General features: G+C 44.7%; 1 protein-coding gene across 10 annotated transcripts in view; it reads left to right on the top strand.

Annotated features, from left to right (window-relative positions):
• The window catches only part of ATG7 (autophagy related 7), a 328,672-nt gene that overhangs the window by 85,759 nt on the left and 225,055 nt on the right, over positions 1-17,858 (top strand). For 4 of the 10 annotated variants that reach the window (XM_070046586.1, XM_070046585.1, XM_070046584.1 and 1 more), the window contains exon 1: positions 2,617-2,750. The exons of 3 other annotated variants lie outside the window; for them this stretch is intronic. The gene's annotated coding sequence lies outside the window, so the exon portion shown is untranslated. Of the gene's footprint in view, positions 1-2,616; positions 2,751-3,091; positions 3,303-10,414; positions 10,437-17,858 lie in introns of those variants that run through there. 3 more of the 10 variants (XM_030840833.3, XM_060307163.2, XM_060307165.2) reach the window with 3 other exon arrangements.

Below are 17,858 nucleotides of genomic sequence, written 5' to 3'. Positions count from 1 at the left end.
GGTGACTATGTCTTTTCTGGTTTTTAAATTTATTTATTTATTTATTTACTTTTGGCTGCGTTGGGTCTTCGTTGCTGTGCATGGGCTTCCTCTAGTTGCGCTGAGCGGGAGCTACTCTTCGTTGTGGTGCACGGGCTTCTCATGGCAGTGGCTTCCCTTGTTGTGGAGCATGGGCTCTAGGAGCGCGGGCTCAGTAGTTGTGGCATGAGCGCTCAGTAGCTGTGGCTCGCGGGCTCTAGAGTGCAGGCTCAGTAGTTGTGGCGCACAGGCTTAGTTGCTCTGCAGCATGTGGGATCTTCCCAGACCAAGCCTCGAACCCATGTCCCCTGCATTGGCGGATTCTTAACTGAATCCAGTAACACTTCGGATGACCTCACCTCTGAAAGGCTTGAGCCAAGGCAGCCGCAGGAACCTCAACAACCAGAATCCAAGGAAGTTCCTGCTAGACTGCTGCCGTTGACCTATGTGAATTATTCCTGTTCCTACTCGCTGTGAGTATCAGTTCAAAAGTCCAAAGCTGAGGGTGAAGAATCATCTTATATCCACCTCTGATGCAATCAACTGTAAAGGGAGGTGGGGGCCAGTTGGCACATGTGGTACAAACATGGCTGGAGGACCAACAGTTCCCAGAGAAGCAGGAATCATTGTGAGCTGGGTGGAAACTGCAAAAAATGTATTCATTACAAGGATCTCGAAGTCCAGCAGAGGAAACCTTATAAAGAACTAACTTCAGCTCAGCCTCACAGGTGCTTAATCAAGTGAAACACAGCGGTAGGTGGATGTCAGGCATGCCTTCACCTAGGAGGTGACATCCCCCCTGGGTTTTTTTTGGACCAAGTTTATTACATTCAATATATACAGTAAAATGCACCCATTTTAAATGTACCGTTCAATGAGTTTTCAGAAATGTGAACACCCATGTCATCCTGATCTCAATCAAGATATAGAACATTTCTATCACCTCAGAAAGTTTCTCATGGCACTTTGCAGACACTGCTCCCCTTTATACCCTAGGCAACCACTGATCTGACTTGTTTCACTATAGATTAGTTTTGCTGATTCTAGAATTTCCATATGTGGAATCATATTGTATGGATTCTTTTTCCTTCAACATTTTGTCTAAGATTCACCCACATTTCAAAACTGTGTTTTGAAGAGTAAGAGGAAGAGTGAGGATACTGCAGGGATGGAGATGTAAAAGAGCAGAGTGAGTAGAGTGTGCTTTAAACACCAGAATTAGTTTAGTGTGACCCAAGCATGCGGTCTGAGGGGGCAGTGGCAGGAGAGGAGCCTGATAAAATGGAAAGAGTTGACCAAGTTGAATTCTACCTGAGCCCTGCACTCTTGAGAAACAGTGATGGTGAAGAAATCCCCCCACTCTTTTGTGCTCTGGAAATGGTTTACTGCAAAGAGACATCCATTCCCTTCGGACCAACGTAAGATTTGCAGATGCTTCCGTTGTTTACCTGTGGCAAGGCTAGACACAGTCCTTCTGAATTCCCGTTCTTTACCTTATAAATGATTTGCTGAACTACTGGTCTCCACTGATCAGTCAGAACAAAATGCTGATCAACCAAAGTTTAAACTTCTCTCATTTCCCCAGGCTCCTTTTGACCCACCCTCAGCCTGAGCCAGCATATAACTGGCCTCAAGGTAAAACATTCTCCGATTTACTACTATCGGATCCAGCAAGCCACTCTTTCTCCCCACTTTCCACATCCAGTTCTCTCTAGCTTTCTTCAGTCTTCCTGAGAAGGAAGAACTCTTTTGCATAACCCTTGAGACACCTGCAGAGCTTTCGGCTGGAGTGGTCTCCCCATAGCTATAGTCTTGCCCCTTCCCCTCCCCCACCCTTTGCAGTAATCCTTCTGAATAAAGTTCTCCTTAATAAGTCTGGATTTGTTTTCTTATTTAGCGAACAGGCTTCCGTTAGAATCCTAGGCCAAAAGCTCTTAAACCTTCAACAAGCCACAACTTCTCCTAGCCTATGTTCTTTCATGTGTAAAATGGGGATAATATAACCTTTACCTTGTAGGACCTTTGTGACGACTAAAGATGGGAAACCATGAAAATAGGATAGTCAATAAATAGTAGTGAATAGAGTTATATCAGAGTCACGGCCTTACGTGTCAGATTAAGTTTATACCCACTATTGTCTCTTCCACACCTGTCCAATGCTTGGCACTTGGCTCAGTAAAGCATTTAGAATGAATACCTTTATCCCACTGAGAGTGGGCGGGGTGGGGTTTGAGAATAATACCTGGTTTAGAAAGAGCAGGTTGGTCACTGTGGACTTTCATCTGGCCTTTACGTATTAAAAAGGCCCGTCTCTCCACACCTGCCTCCCTAACGGTTCCTGTGATACATTTGATGCTGCCTCTCCTGGAAAACGGAAATGATAATTCCTGTCATCCTCTGAAATCACTAGAGAGAAGGAGGAGCACTTTTTTAACATCCTGAGGGGCATATACACATTCCCACATGTGATAGGAGAAAGTCTCTCCATCAGCGCTCACAAGGGGTCCTGGCCCACCTCCTGAGGCCCCGCCTTCCCCACGGCTCAAGTTCCTCCCACTCAGCTGGGTGCTAGGGGCTCCTTTACCCCGCTGCCTCGTGGCTCCGGGTGCGCATGTGCGCACTTCCCCCACAACACACCCCCCACCCCGGCTCGGCTGGAGGGGGCGGGGCCACATTGCGTCATCAGGGCGCGCGCGGCGGACAGCGCCGTGGTTGCCGGAAGTTGGGTGGCGGTAAGTGAGCCGCGTTGGTGAGGGAGGAGTGGGGTCCTGCGCGGTCGGTTCTGGAGCCCTGGGGAGAAGGGGCGAGCTCGGCGGTGAGGGCGAGGGTCATGGCGGGTCTGAGGATACTGGTCCTCCCTCCTCGAGGGAGTCACTGACTCCGGCTCTCGCCTTCTGTCTCCGGTCACGTCCCCTCAGACTGGTTCAGCGCGGGTCTTCTGACTAGGAAGCTCCTGCTGATGAACGAATTCCGCCTGTCCCCTGGCAGCAAGTGCTCCGAATCTCCAGTGTTGGAACGCGGGAGACAGGCCGCCTGGGCTCTCCTCCTGGCTTTGCCGGTTTTGCTGTGTGACTGGCGCGTCTTTTCTGGCCAACTCCTCTCTGCTTATGTGACATGATTTTGAAAGCTTTTAAGGAGTTGAATACAGGGCTCTCATTCAACCACAGGGTTCTTTTTCTGTCCCCAGCCAGCTTCTCATAATAGAGAATAAGCGTAAACACTAATTGAGCTTCTGCTGCTTGCCTGGCTCTGCTCTGCAAGCTGGGAATACCAAAGTAAGCAAGGTACACATCCCTGTCTTCAAGGAGTTAATTTTTTTTTTTTTTTAAGTCAAGGAGATAGAACAGCAGCACTATTGAATGAAGCTATTGTGGAATTTTGCTGGAGGAGGACTTAGGGTGCTTGTAAGGCCGAGGCATCAGTAGGCTTCTGTGAGGAGGTGTTGCTTTATCCAAGTCCTACAGGATGAGCAGGTTTAGTCAGGTGAAGAGGGCTGGGAGCTGGGACCATATCGCAGACATTGGGAGTGGCATAAACAGAAGCCTATACAATGAATGACCTGCAAGTAGTTTACCCAAGTTGGAGTGTCCAGCTGTAAAAGAGGTGATTCTGGAAAGCCAGATCATGAAGGATCTTGTGGGCGATAGCATGTGAGGAACACAGGCTTTGGAAGCTGTAATACTTGTATGCCATTTCTGGCTTTGCCACTGAGCTAGTTTCGTGACCTTGGGCAAGTCACTTCCTTTCTTAGCTTCAGTTTCCTCAACTATAAAAAGGACAAGCAGGGAGTTTCCTGGTGGCGTAGCGGTTAGGATTATGAGCTTTCACTGCCGTGGCCCGGGTTCAATCCCTGGTCAGGAAACAGATCTCACAAGCCGTGTGGTGTTGCAAAAAACAAAACACAACAAAACAAAACCCCAAAACGAAACAACAGCAACAAAAAATAAAAAACAAAATAAGGGCAAACATTAACCTACCTCCTAGGGTTGCTGTGAGAAGCAAGTGAGATGATGTGTTACTCACGTGGCACTAGTAGATAGTAAACAGTAAGCTGTAGCAGTTACTATTGCTATGTTAAGAAGCTTTATTTGAAAATGTGGCTGTGAAGAGTGGAGTCCTGTGGAATTTTACACAGGGGTGTGACATGGTCTCATCTGTTTCAAATTACCCAGGCAGTGATGTGCTGATTACACTGGGTGGGGAAGGACCCACAGGGAGACCAGTCCGGCACTTTTGCCATGGTCCAGGTGACAGAGGAGGGAGGCCAGAACCAAGGCAGCGGCTATGGGGATGGAGAGGGGTGGGTGGATTTGAGAGACCAAGGAAGTGGGATTTGCTGGACTGGTAACTGATTGGATGATACCTCGAGAGTCAGGAGTCAGGATATTGGGGGTGGAGTGGGGAATGAATCCTCTTTGTGGAAATAAGTAATAAGTTTTTTGATCAGTGGTCCCTGATTGGTTATCCCTGACCTCAGAGATTTTATTTGGAAGTCGGAGTGGCCTCTGTCCTCCACTTTTACCCATGGAAGTAAGATTCACTAATGCCTTCCTGCTGTCTATCTCCAGATCCTCCTGGCTTTCTCTAGGGTAAGTAAAGCCCCACTGTGTGTTCAAGGGAGAGTGAATAGGTGCTGCTTTGTTGCCAGGCAGACAACGTGCATCTCCATGGTCTCGTTAGGCTGGGTGTCCACCTGGTCTCAGTCCAGCCGCAGAATGATCACCTCTGGGATTTTCACACCTTCTGCTTTCTGGTTACCATCCTTTGAACTTGTTCCTGTGTGTCGGTCTCTTTGTGAGTGTGTGGCATAGAAAGCAGGTCCTCTTTTCTCCAGGAGTCTGGCCATGCAGAGCAGGACTGTACTCTTCTTTCCATAACCCAAGGCCCCGTGTGACTCTTCTGGGCTTCATTGTAGACGCCTCATGCTCTTGACACTGTCACACTATCTGAGAGCCAGCCGGGCTCTCAGCACTGCCCACACGTCCCTCCTTGTCTCTCACGTCTTCATTCCTCTCCCGGCTTCCTACCTTGCCTTTGACTTCACTAAGTTGCAGCCATCAGTCAAGCCTCCTCAACTTCAGTCGTTACAAACTTTTCTCCAGCTGACCCTATTGCTTTGCCTTTTATTCTAATTCTGTGAAAAAATGGTGTTTATTCTAAGGTTACTTCCTTTGCGTATGCTGAGATCCTGTCTCCTCCTTTTCCTCAGGACCTGGTTCCATCATTTGTCCCATTTCTTTCCTGTTTAACTTATCCCTCTAATTTAAATATCCTGTTTACTCTAATTTTCAAAAAAATCAAAACACCCTCCCATTAATCTCTGCTGTACCCTGTCACACCTCTTTTTCCCACCCACTTTTCTTGGACAAGGTGCCACCTCTACTTCCTGAAGTCATCATTCACTGAAATTCTACTTCTGCATCACCCCTCCCCCAAAACTGCTGTCCTCAAAGTCATCAGGCCTTGGTGTTGCCAGAACCCCTGAACTCTTTTCCTTCCTTATTTTTTGCGTTCTCAGCACGTCTGACGTTGCCGATACTCCTTCACTTACAAAATCCACTCCTGCTTTGAACTCTCTCTCTGGCCGTTTCCCCTCAGTTTCCATTGTGGGCTCTTTTCCTCCTTTTGTCCTTTAAATGCTAGTTTTCTTCAAGGCCCTGCCTTCTACTCATTGCTCTTCTCAAGCACAGTGTGAGCTCTCATTTCTGTGCCAGTGACCACTGCTCTGGACCTTGAGTCCAGATCTCTCCTGAATGCCAGCCCTAAAACTCAGCGAGTCCGAAACTAAGCTCATCATCTTCTCTCCAAACCTGTGGTTCTCTCTCCATTCTTTATGCTCCCTCATTCACTTTCTGCATTTATTCATTCCAGTGAGTAAACATTATGAACCCTGGGAGTCATCTTGGACTTTTTCCTCTCATCCCAGCCCTCCCTTCCTCCTTCCCAGCCTGGGCAGTCATCAGAGTTCTACAGGTTTCCTCCCTTGATATCTCCTGACATGTTTTCGCTTCCATTTCCTCTCCCACTGCCTTAGGCCCTTCTCACTTCCTGCCTATATTCCTGCCCAGCCTCTGAGCTGGTTGCCCTGCCTCAGCAGTCTGGCCCTAACTGGTGCTGGAGTGCCCTTTCTAAAATACAGACCTTTGCTAAAATACAAATCAGTAGCTTTTCATGGAAGACCTTTCATGATTTGGCATTCACCTGCTTTTCTGGTGTGGTTTCCAGCTACTCTGCCACACGAACCTTTTCTTCTCGCCATACAGAACTCTTTGTGTTTTCTGAAACATATCATGCTATTTCCTTTGTTCATAGACTCAGTCACCAGCAGGTATATTTTGGGCACCTGTGAGGTGCTAGTAATGAGTCAGGTGCTGGGAAAACAGTGACGGATGGAGGACAATGAGAAACTGACACACTTCCTTTCTCAAAGAGCTTTTCTCCTAGTAGGGAAGACTGACATTCATCAGTATATATAAAATAACTGCACATGTGATGTGAAGCGGGAGGTAATGGTGCTCTTTGTGGGTAGAGTACAGGAGAACTGACCTAAGCAGGAGACGAGGGAGTCAGGGAAGGCTTCCCTCTACTGATGGTTGAGCTCAGATTTGATGGGAGAAGAGGCATTAAGTAGACGCTGGGCATGTGGATGGACAAGAACATTCTAAGCTTGTGCAGAGGCCATGGGGGTGTTTCTAGAATTGGAGACGTGGAACTGAGGCAGCTTCCTCCTTTTGCCTGGAGTGTCCCTACTCCCCACTGTAGGCTTCCTCATCCAGTGGGACTGGCTTGGGCTGGTGCTGCCGACCACTCCCCTCTCCCAACCATCCAAAGGACATTTGGAAGTGTGTGGAGCTGTTGTATTTTGTGACATGACCACGGGGCATTACTGCATTTAAGAGGGTACCAGGGGTGCTAGACATTCTGCAATGTGTGGGGCTAGCAGCAAATGAAAAAGGATTGTCCCACCCAACATGTCAAGTGGTGTCCCTGTTGAGAATCCACTGCCAGTTCTTTTCGAAATCTGGGCTCGAGGGTTTCCTCCTCCTCCCACAGCGCCCTGCTGAAACGCTTTCACCACACTTAACTGTGCTCGTGTTACCCGCAGCTTTGCTCTGTTGTCATTCCTGGTCTGTCTTACCCTCAAAACCGTTAGCTCCTTAAAGGCGGGGATCATGGCTTTTTGCCATTGAGTCCTGAGATACAGCATAGGGACTAGTAGGTCATATAAATGTTTACTGAAGTAATAACGAAATGGAAACCCCAGTGTTTTTGGCATGTGCTTTGTTGATGATATTACTTTTCCTTTTGAGTGCCTCCTGTGTGCCAGATACATGCATTTTCTAGTTGAATCCTGTCAATAATTCTGCACCACACGTGGTGTCCCATCTTACAGATGAGGAAACAGGCTCAGAGAAGGAAAATGACTTGCCCAAGGTTGTGTGGCTTGAAGTAGTAGAGGTGGGCTTTGAACCCGGGTCTCTCTGGCTCATGAAGCTACACCCTTCTGTCTACCATACCAACTCCAGCGTATCAGACTACATTGTTGTCCAGTTGTTTTTTTGGACTGAGATTTAAGACCCTAGATTTCCCTCTGTGAAAATTTTAATCTTGGTAAATAGACCTGTCATTCCAGGTGGTCAGAATCTTTTATTGTGAATTATGTTATCTGTTATAGTGCCTGTTCCTTCTTGCTTCATGTCATATGTAGAATTGATAAGCAAACCTGTATCGTTATCCAAGTCACTGGTTATATGTGGTTATAAGAATATCTTACTGAATGTATTTGTTTATGTGTCAGTTTCCCTGCTGTAACAAGGTTCAGCACGCATAAAATACTTGGTAAATATTGATGAATATTCATTCACGTAGATAAGTAAAATAAAAATAAATTGGCTGTAGGCCCCAAGACTGAGCCAAAGACATCCCTGTTAGCTCCTTTCTTATTAACATCAGTTCATTACTTAAGCAACACCGTTTGAATAAGATTATTTTTACCAGTTTTAAATCCTTCTAATTATGTCAGTGTCCAATTCTACATCTTCATCTTGTCTACTAGGCTATCTGAAGAAGACTTGTCAGAGACCTTGCTGAGGTCCACATAGTTTGTCTCCTTTGTCTATGGTTCTTCCATAATCAAGGCAGAAATGCAGTAACTCTGTTGTGACTTGTTCTTGGAGAAACCATAGTGGTCTTTTGTGAATACTCTGGGTTGCTGCATACAGTTGTGCAGGTGGTACACTGCACAAGAGGCCAGATCTAAGAGGCCAGATCTTTTTTTTTCTTTTCTTTTTTATTAGAGTATAATTGCTTTACAGTGGTGTGTTAGTTTCTGCTTTATAACAAAGTGAATCAGTTATACATATACATATGTTCCCATATCTCTTCCCAAGAGGGTTCCATTTAGATCATAGGCGTCATGGGTGTGTTTTGTACTGACAATTTTCTGGCAGGCAAGGGTAAAGATATCTTGAGCTAACTTAATTAATATATTAAACAACAATTTTCTCAGAAGAGGAGGTAAAATGTCTTGAGGAAGGTGTGTAATTTTCTTATTGTACAAAGATGCGATGTGAACCAGAATGGACTATATGACAGCTTTCCTGGGAACAGATGCTCTGTCCAGTGGGTTGTAGCATCCATCTATGTTCTCATCTTTGGAAATCAAATATTTTGAAAATCTGAAATCAAGTGTTTGCTTGGCCCAGTTTTTTTAGCACCTCTCATTTTCCAGGACTCCTTAAAGATCACCAGAAATGAAAACCATAAAGACTGTTACTCAGAAGCAAGCCTTCATACTTCAGCCAGCTTTTAGGAAACCATCATGGATTTTAGTTGTGGGTTGACCTAAGGGCTCCTTAGCGATTCAGGTGAATCCAGGTGGCTGTCCCTCATGTACAGAAGGGACCAAGGTGACACTGTTGGTTGGTGAACGTAACACAGAGGACTCAAAAGTGGGCACAGTGTTCTCCATCTTCCTTGTATGATCTCCTCTCTCCTCTTGCCCATGTTTTTCTCAGCTTTTACTCTCACTCTCTCATAGGCTTGCCACAGCCCACAATACTGGTATCCAGGGTATCCATGCTCAAAAACTGAGCCTGAACGAGACAGCAGATTGTATGTGAAGGTTGAAGTTATTATAGCAGAGGGAAAACAAAATAAAACAAAAGAAGAACAACTCCCAGAAGTAACTATTGAGAATGAAGGTTACAGTTTGAGCCTGTGGAGGCGATTGCCAGTTCCCTGGTTGACCTCCTGAAGAAGCAAATAACGTGGATCCTGTTGGGGCAGAGGTGGCCCACGGGGGTGAGGGAGACAACCAGTCCATAAGAGCAGTTATCCTGCCTGCTCGTATCAGTTGTTACCACCTAATAGCACAGTCCCCACAAAAGCCATTTTGGGTGACTTGGTGTCTTGCAGAGGCATCAGTTTGGCTCAGGGGCATCTTGACTCTAATGAAGTTTTTAAAAAGAATTGAGGCTTCTGTACCCAGCTGGTTCCCCTGTAGGAGTCCTGGGTTTTCATCTTCTGGTAAAGCATACCTTTTCTTCTACGTTTGGAACTTTCCCCCCCTCCTTTTGGAAGGGAAGGCTTTTTAAACCTCCTTCTTTAGCAGCCTTGCAAATTATTTCCAAAACTCCTGAAGTTGCAAAAACATCATTGCCCTACAAAACGGGCATTGGCTCTGCATGCCAGAGGAGCCCTCTCCCCACTCCTGGCGATGTCCACCGCCTTTTTACCCATCAGCAGCTAAGAACATATTCTGTTTGTCAGTGGGACTTGGTCATGTGGTTTGGTGCTTATTTTAATGACTGCCAGAGCTCGCAGCCCCGCAGCTGGGAAAATGAGAACAGAAGTCTGCTCTGCGTGCTCCATTTTGGCCCAAAGATGGTACTTGAGGGCCAAATCGTGGTTATTCTGGCCCTTCTGCTAAGTGAATGGCCCCATGCAGCCTCAGAGAAGTTGAACACAGAGTGCTCCTGACGCCTTAGCACTTGCTCCTCTGGACTTCCCCTGGATGACCTATAGCAGGAGGTCATCCTGCAGGTTTTAATTAAACCTCTGCTGTGTCTGCAGGGCTCCTGTGAGGGAGGGAAGACTTCTATGAGGCCTGCTTGAAGCAGAGGAAGTTTTCGCGATGAGCATGGGGAAGGGCGACCACGTTCTCAGGCACTGTTGGCTGATGGGGGGGTGAGGGAGGGCGAGGTGACAGAGACTAAGAGCAGCTGCCGTGTGTTGACTGTTGACTAAGCCAGGCACCGGGACAGGTGTGTCACACACTTTCTCCTTTAGCCCTCCCAACAACCTCGTGGGTTCGGTATGATTATCCTCATCTTACAGAAGAGGAAATGGAGGCACAGGGGATGAAGTTACCTGCCCAAGGCTGCTTAGCCAGGGAGAAGTGGAGTCGGAACTCAAAGGTGGGTTTATCTGACTGAAGACCAGGCTCCCAGCTACCTTAGCTTTTAGCATCTTTTCTCTGAACGGTTCGAAGCTCCTCTGCCCTCCCAAAGCAAGCAAACAAAACCCCAAGAATGCACACGGGAAAAATTATAGTGAGAGAAGTTTTGGATAGTCGGCTGGTCTGTTTCCCTCTTCTCCCCACCAGGGGTCTAGTGTCCCTAAAGGCAGGTTTGTTTGTTTTTTAATCTGTATGATTGTTGCTTATTTTCTACCAATTTTACTTCCTTTCCTAAAGTCCTATACTGGCTTGATATTTGCTGTGTCCAATCCTATAGGTGCCCGCAGAGGGAATACGGTTGGGCAGACTCACTCTAGGAAGCACTTATGCTCCAATTAATTTTATAAGCAGCAAAACCAAAATACTTTCATCTTCAGCATCTTTAATAACAAAGTGCCAGAAAATTTATGGAAATGATATTTCATTTCCACTCCTTATTTAGAGCAATGAATTGCTTTTCCACAAAGCTAGATTTAAATAGGTCATCTGTTAACTATGATGAGAAAGGAAGGTTAAAATAGGTCATCTGTTAACTATTGAATGAGAAAGGAAGGTTCTTTGTGGGATTGGTATAGCTTGAATATGGGATCTTCTGGGTTTTTTTGTTCAGGTATAGCATACATATAGTAAAGTACACTCATCATAAATAATGTAGCTCATGGATTTTTATATATGCACATGGTTTGTAACCACTGCCCAGCTTGAGGTATATAGAATATTTCCAGCTCCCCTGGAGGCTTCCTCATGCCCCTTCCCAGTCAATAGCCCCACGCCACCCTGTCATTACTCTTCTAACTTCTATCACATTGATTGGTTTTGCCTGTTGAATATAGAATAAGCTGTGTCTGTGCAGGTGCCTCTTCATATTTTATTTTATTACATTTTCAAACTTACAGAAACCTTACAAGAATAAGTCAAAGACCTTCCATATACCCTTCTCCCGGGGACTGCATTCCAATTTTATCCTGGTAACATCTTTCATAGCAGAGAGTCAAAGCAGGATCACGAATTGCCCCCAGTTGTCAAGTCTTTCTAATCCCAGGGACAGTTCCTTAGTCTTCCCCTGACTTTTAAGACCTTGACACTTTTGAAGTTTATAAGCCAGTCCCAGTCATTTTGTAGAATGTTTTTCAGTTTGGGTTTATCTTGTGTTTCCTCCTGACTAGAGCCAGGTCCACTGTTTTCAGCCGAATACCATAGATGCCGTGTTCTTTTCATTGCCGTCTATTGGATAGCACACAGTGTCTGTTGGTCCCATCACTGCTAGTGTTAATTTTGATCCCCTTTCATTAAGATGGTGTCTGCCACATTTTGTCACTTTAGAGTCACTTTTTCTTTTTTGTAGTTAATAATTGTGTGTGTGTGTGTGTGTGTGAGTGTGTGAAGAGATACTTTGAGACTGTGAGTGTAGCTTTTAACTTACATAACCATGGGAAACCTTTCAGGGAGACTTATTCTTTACTACTTTTATTTATTCTGAGTTTTAGTTTTGGCCGCACTGCAAGGCATGCAGGATCTTAGTTCCCAACCAGGGATTGAACCTGTGCCCCCTGCAGTGGAAGCATGGAGCCTTAACCACTGGACTGCCAGGGAATTCCCTTCTTTACTACTTTTATATTTGGTTAAGTAAAGTTTCATTTAAATTGATTTGTATGGAACTAGAACAAAAAAATTTACAATTTGTATGGAAACACAAAAGACCCCAAATAGCCAAAGCAATCTTGAGAAAGAAAAACGGAGCTGGAGGAATCAGAGTCCCTGACTTTATACTACAAAGCTACAGTAATCAAGACAGTATGGTACTGGCACAAAAACAGAAATATAGATCAATGGAACAGGATAGAAAGCCCAGAGGTAAACCCACGCACCTATGGTCACCTAATCTATGACAGAGGAGGCAAAAATATACAATGGAGAAAAGACAGCCTCTTTAATAAGTGGTGCTGGGAAAACTGGACAGCTACATGTAAAAGAATGAAATTAGAATACTTCCTAACCGCATACACAAAAATAAACTAAAAATGGATTAAAGACCTAAATGTTAAGACCAGACACTGTAAAACTCTTAGAGGAAAACATAGGCAGAACACTCTTTGGCGTAAATCACAGCAACATCTTTTTTGACTCACCTCCTAGAGTAATGAAAATTAAAACAAAAATAAACAAATGGGACCTAATGAAACTTCAAAGCTTTTGCACAGCAAAGGAAGCCATAAACAAGATGAAAAGACAATCCTCAGAATGGGAGAAAATATTTGCAAACGAAGCAACAGACAAAGGATTACTCTCCAAAATATACAAGCAGCTCATGCAGCTCAATATCAAAAAAAACAAACAACCTAATCAAAAAATGGGCAGAAGTCCTAAATAGACATTTCTCCAAAGAAGACATACAGATGGCCAACAAACACATGAAAAGATGCTCAGCATCACTAATAGAGAAATGCAAGTCAAAACTACAATGAGGTATCACCTCACACTGGTCAGAATGGCCATCATCAAAAAATCTACAAACAAAAAATGCTGGAGAGGGTGTGGAGAAAAGGGAACCCTCATACAATGTTGGTATGAATGTAAATTGATACAACCACTATGGAAAACTGTATGGAGGTTCCTTGAAAAACTAAAAATAGAACTACCATATGACCCAACAATACCACTACTGGGCATATACTCAGAGAAAACCATAATTCAAAAAACCACGTGCACCCCAATGTTCGTAACAGCATTGTTCACAATAGCCAGGTTGTGGAAGCAACGTAAATGTCCATTGACAGATGAGTGGATAAAGATGTGGTACATAATACAATGGAATATTACTCAGCCATAAAAAGGAATCAAATTGGGTCATTTGCAGAGACGTGGATGAACCTAGAGAGTGTCATACAGAGTGAAGTAAGTCAGAAAGAGAAAAGTAAATATCGTATAATAACACATCTGTGCGGAATCCAGAAAAATGATATAGATTATCTTATTTGCAAAGCAGAAATAGAGACGTAGATGTAGAGGACAAATGTATGGATACCAAGGGGGAAAGGGGTGGGGAGGGAGGATTTGGGAGACTGGGATTGACATATATACATTATTGATACTATGTATAAAATAGACAACTGATGGGAACATACTGTATAGCACTGGGAACTCTACCTAAATGGGAGGGAAGTCCAAAAGGGTAGGGATATCTGTATGTGTATGGCTGATTCATTTTGTTGTGCAGTGGAGGCTAACACAACATTGTAAAGCAACCATACTCCAATAAAAATTAATTTAAAAAATTGATTTGTCTGTGCATATTTCCTGTCATCTAAGATCTTAATCCTGAAAAAGTCATAGGTTTAGAGACCCTTTCTGTCACATGGCATATCTCCATATGTTCTTCATGACGTTTTTACTCCAATCTCCATCTTACATGGTAATAAGCCTGGAGTTTGTCCTCCCAATCACAGAAGCCTGTGTTCTTTCTTTCTCTTGTTTCTCTTGGGGAAGGTACCCATAAAAATTTTCCAGAATTCATCTTAGTAACATTTCAGAGCCACTCTGAAAGGGACTAGGATATGTCGAGAGGAATGTGAACCAGGGTCTGTGTTTATGGGATTTACAGTCCGGTTGATGGAGGCAGGCAGGTACGCAGAGTTGAACGATACTCACTGTCCAGGTGGCCGGGGGGTGGAGGTGGTTAACTGTGATTGACGGGAGGCGCAGGACAGGAGTAAAGAGTGAGCGGCAGCTCTGGGAAGGCTTTCTAGAGCAGGTCACCTCTGTGCTGGGATTTGGAGAGCGCCAGGCAGTCACGGGGGCCGTGGGCGCCTTTCAGACAGGGTTGCAGAAGCAAGACAGCAGGTGAGTTAGCGGAGCACAAAGCAGCTCGATGTTTCTGTGTATCAGGTCAGAGGTGAGGAGGGGCAGGTCCCCCAGGGCGGTACTAGAGAAGTTGGGAGGCAGTAGCGGGGGTCCAGGAGAAAGTGTGAAGGAAACCGCCAGGGGTGCGGTCATGCGCCTGCCTCGGAGGTGGAGTGCTGCGGCTGCGCGCTTTCGCACGTGATGAGCTTCGGGAAATGCCAAATGAGCTTCGTCTTGGCTTAGTGATGCTCACATCTGTGTGAGAGTTCTGTGGAGACCACATTCGCCGGTCCATCAAGACGGATTTGTGTCGTAGATGGCAGACGTGGCCTCGGAATCTGGTCTTACAATCTGCTTCACCCTCAGCAGCCCTTGCAGATCTCTACTGCCCTCTGAAAAGATTCTGCCAAAGAGGTCAGTCTCCCTAGAAACAAAATACATTATTGACACCTTCCAAGAATCAAAAAAACAGCAGCTTCAAAGATCTTCTAGTCCAAGGTCGGCAAATATGGCCCTGCCCAAGGCCTTTTTTTGTGCAGTCCATGAGCTAAGAATGTCTTGTTTACTTTTTTTAAGAGTGAAAGAAAGAAGAAAATATGACAAACTGTTTTGGCCTACAGTGCCTAAAATATTTACTAGTTGGCCCTTTTCAGAAAAAGCTTGCCAACCACTGTTCTCATATGACTGCCTGATACCGTAATCCTCTCTGCAGTGTTACGTGGCAAATGATTGCCTAATATGTGCTTGAACACGTCCACTGATGGAAGATTCATCATCTCTTTGGTCAGTCTACTTCCTATTTGGACAGGCCATTAGTAGTTTTCAAACTCTGCTGAAATCTTGTCTCACTGTAGCATCCATTCTTTGGCCCTTTTTGGGAGAAGAAAGCTATTTCATGTCAACATTTACTGAACTAATCTATTCTAGGCACTGTGCTAAGTGCTGACCACAGATGAATAAGACAAGGTTCTTGCATCAGGGTTTCCCAGGTGTTATTTTTTGAAACCAAAGTGCTTGAGCTGGTCATCTTACATCTGTCATTCCCTCTCTTCTTGCCATTGGGTTAGGGCTTTTTTTTCCATTATTTTACTTATTTCTGTATTATTATTTCACATCGACAGTATAAAATTCAAAAGGCAAAAGGGTTATACGGTGAAAATAAGGCTCTCCACACCCCGGTCTGTGACCCCAGAGCTTCTTTCCTGGGAGGCAACCACTGTTACACATTTCCTGTAGGGATTTGATGGTAAAGAACAGCACTAACGCAAGGGTTGGGTCCATTTCGACAGGAACTTCTGATAAGTAACATACAGTGGCGGGTTTTTTTTTTTTTTTTTTTTGAGCTCTTGCTTGTTTAAGTTACCGAGCGTGACTTAGTTTTATTTCCATAAAAGCCTGGAATTTATAAGTTTGGGTGGTAGACGCAGCCCCAGAAGGTTTGTATTGCTTTCATCCACCTACTATTTCAGTTAAATCCTAACTGGATATTTTGGTTACTGCTGGGTTTCTTCTACTGCTGCGGTTCTTGTTCATTACAATTTCAAATCCTCAGAGCCTTTCCTCTTTCATGAGAAGTGACACAGTCCCGTCTTGTGTAACACTTGGGTTTCACATCCTGAATACAACGTTGAAGTGTGATAGAAATAATCTTTTAGTTTTCTAAGCTAAGCAGAGGCCTCAAGTTTAATCTGCACTGTTCGGGGTTATATGTGCAAGCCTTACTTTTCAGGACACAGGTAATGTTTCGATCTAGGTTAGTTACACATGGATGACTTTGCACCTGAGACTCACTTCCTCTTCCACCAGAATTCCTTTCTGATCATTACTTCTTAAGTCTTCCCTTCTAATTTAAGGAAGATGGCAATGTGACATAGATGTATAGGTTCCTAAGTGATACCTTTATATTGAGTATCCTATTTAGATGTTTCCAGCAGATTCCTAATCACTTGTTGCTGCTGTTGCTTAAGAACTTTCCGTTGCCTTAACCAGTCAGACAACACTTTAGCAGCTGGACACCAACCACATCCTCTTGTGAAATAGGCTCTTGCGTTCTGTTCGGAATTTCTCAAAGACCAAACATGTCAGAAAATGAAGGATATGCCTCTTATGCAAATTTCTTTCTTGGCATGCCCGTCCATTCTTTTCTGTGGTACTCCTGAGTCACTTTTTCCTAGCTGCTGAATAGAAAAATGGAATAGAATTTTCTCTTTTGTCACTGGCACTGGTAAAATTCCATCTTGGTGACCTTAACAGGTCATCAAAATGATGATGAGTTACTGTTGACTTTTAAGCCTAAGTTGTGAATGATTGAAGTGTGTAGGGGCCTGATGACCCGTCCCACGGAGGATTTCAAATGAGATCCCTTTGTACCACTGCCTGCTGCTCTGTTGATTCTTATCTCTCTGAACCTCAGTTTCTTCTTCTGTGAAATTGGAGCTGTCTCCTCTTAGGGCTTCGGGGAGGAGAAAATTCAGGCGCACACCCCTGCTGCAGTTCCTGCTCCTGGCCAATACTCAATAGCTGCCACCTTCATCTCAGTGCCAGAGGACTGTTTACAGTTGAGCCTCTAGCATTTAGTGATTTATTGGATATGAGAGAGAGAAAAATTGAAGATGACTTTGAGGGTTCTTCGTGGCTGTATGGTGGTACTATCTAGTAAACTGGGACATATAGGAACATGGCCGAATTTTAGTGAAAGGTACGTTCAGTTTTGGATTTGTCAAACTCGAGATATCTGTGAGAAATTCACATCCTGGCTTTGGAAGACACTTAAATATATGGTTGGAGGTTAGCACTAGAAATACAGTCCTGAGATTCATTGGCATATAGATGGAAATGGATGTGGAAAATGAATAATTTTGCTTTGGGGAAAGTTTATAGATTAAGGAGAGGGCTGAGCATGGGAACTTTCAAAAACCAACAGTAGAAGGAAAATGCTAGCTGTGTTGTGGAGGAAGAGAGGAGAAAGCAGCAATGGAGGCCCGCTAAACCAAGCAGGAGGTTGTTAGGGTGTTCTAGACTGGCGTTTCTCAAAGTGTGGGCCCTGGGCCATCTGCATGAGGGTCTGTTTCTCCACTGGGCTCTGAAGCCACAGTACGTAGGATTCACAAACTTTTCTGGGGCCTATGAACCCAGGAGTGACCCAAAAAGATGAACTTTTTGAGAGTGCAAAATTATAAAGATCCTTTCGAACAAAAGCCAGAAATTATTTAATATGGGACAAGGGTTCATTTAAATATGTTTGAAATGATTTAGAGGTGGAGACTCCAAAAGTAAGAGTGACAGTGGCCTGAAGGCTTGAAGACAGCGTCAAACTCGAATCAGAATCACCCTGGGGCCCTAGTCCCGGCCACCCTCACCGTCCTTTCTCCCCCGCCCCCCAGCAGGTGGAGCCCAGACATCATTTTTTTTTTAATTAATTTATTTTATTTATTTATTTTTGGCTGTGTTGGGTCTTCATCGTTGCACGTGGGCTTTCTCTAGTTGCAGCGAGTGGGGACTACTCTTCGTTGCGGTGCATGGCCTTCTCATTGCGGTGGCT

Source organism: Globicephala melas, chromosome 11, assembly GCF_963455315.2.
Source record: "Globicephala melas chromosome 11, mGloMel1.2, whole genome shotgun sequence".
Taxonomy (NCBI): Eukaryota; Metazoa; Chordata; class Mammalia; order Artiodactyla; family Delphinidae; genus Globicephala; species Globicephala melas.
The sequence above is the reverse complement of the archived record's forward strand: the minus strand, read 5'-3'. Positions and strand labels throughout refer to the sequence as shown.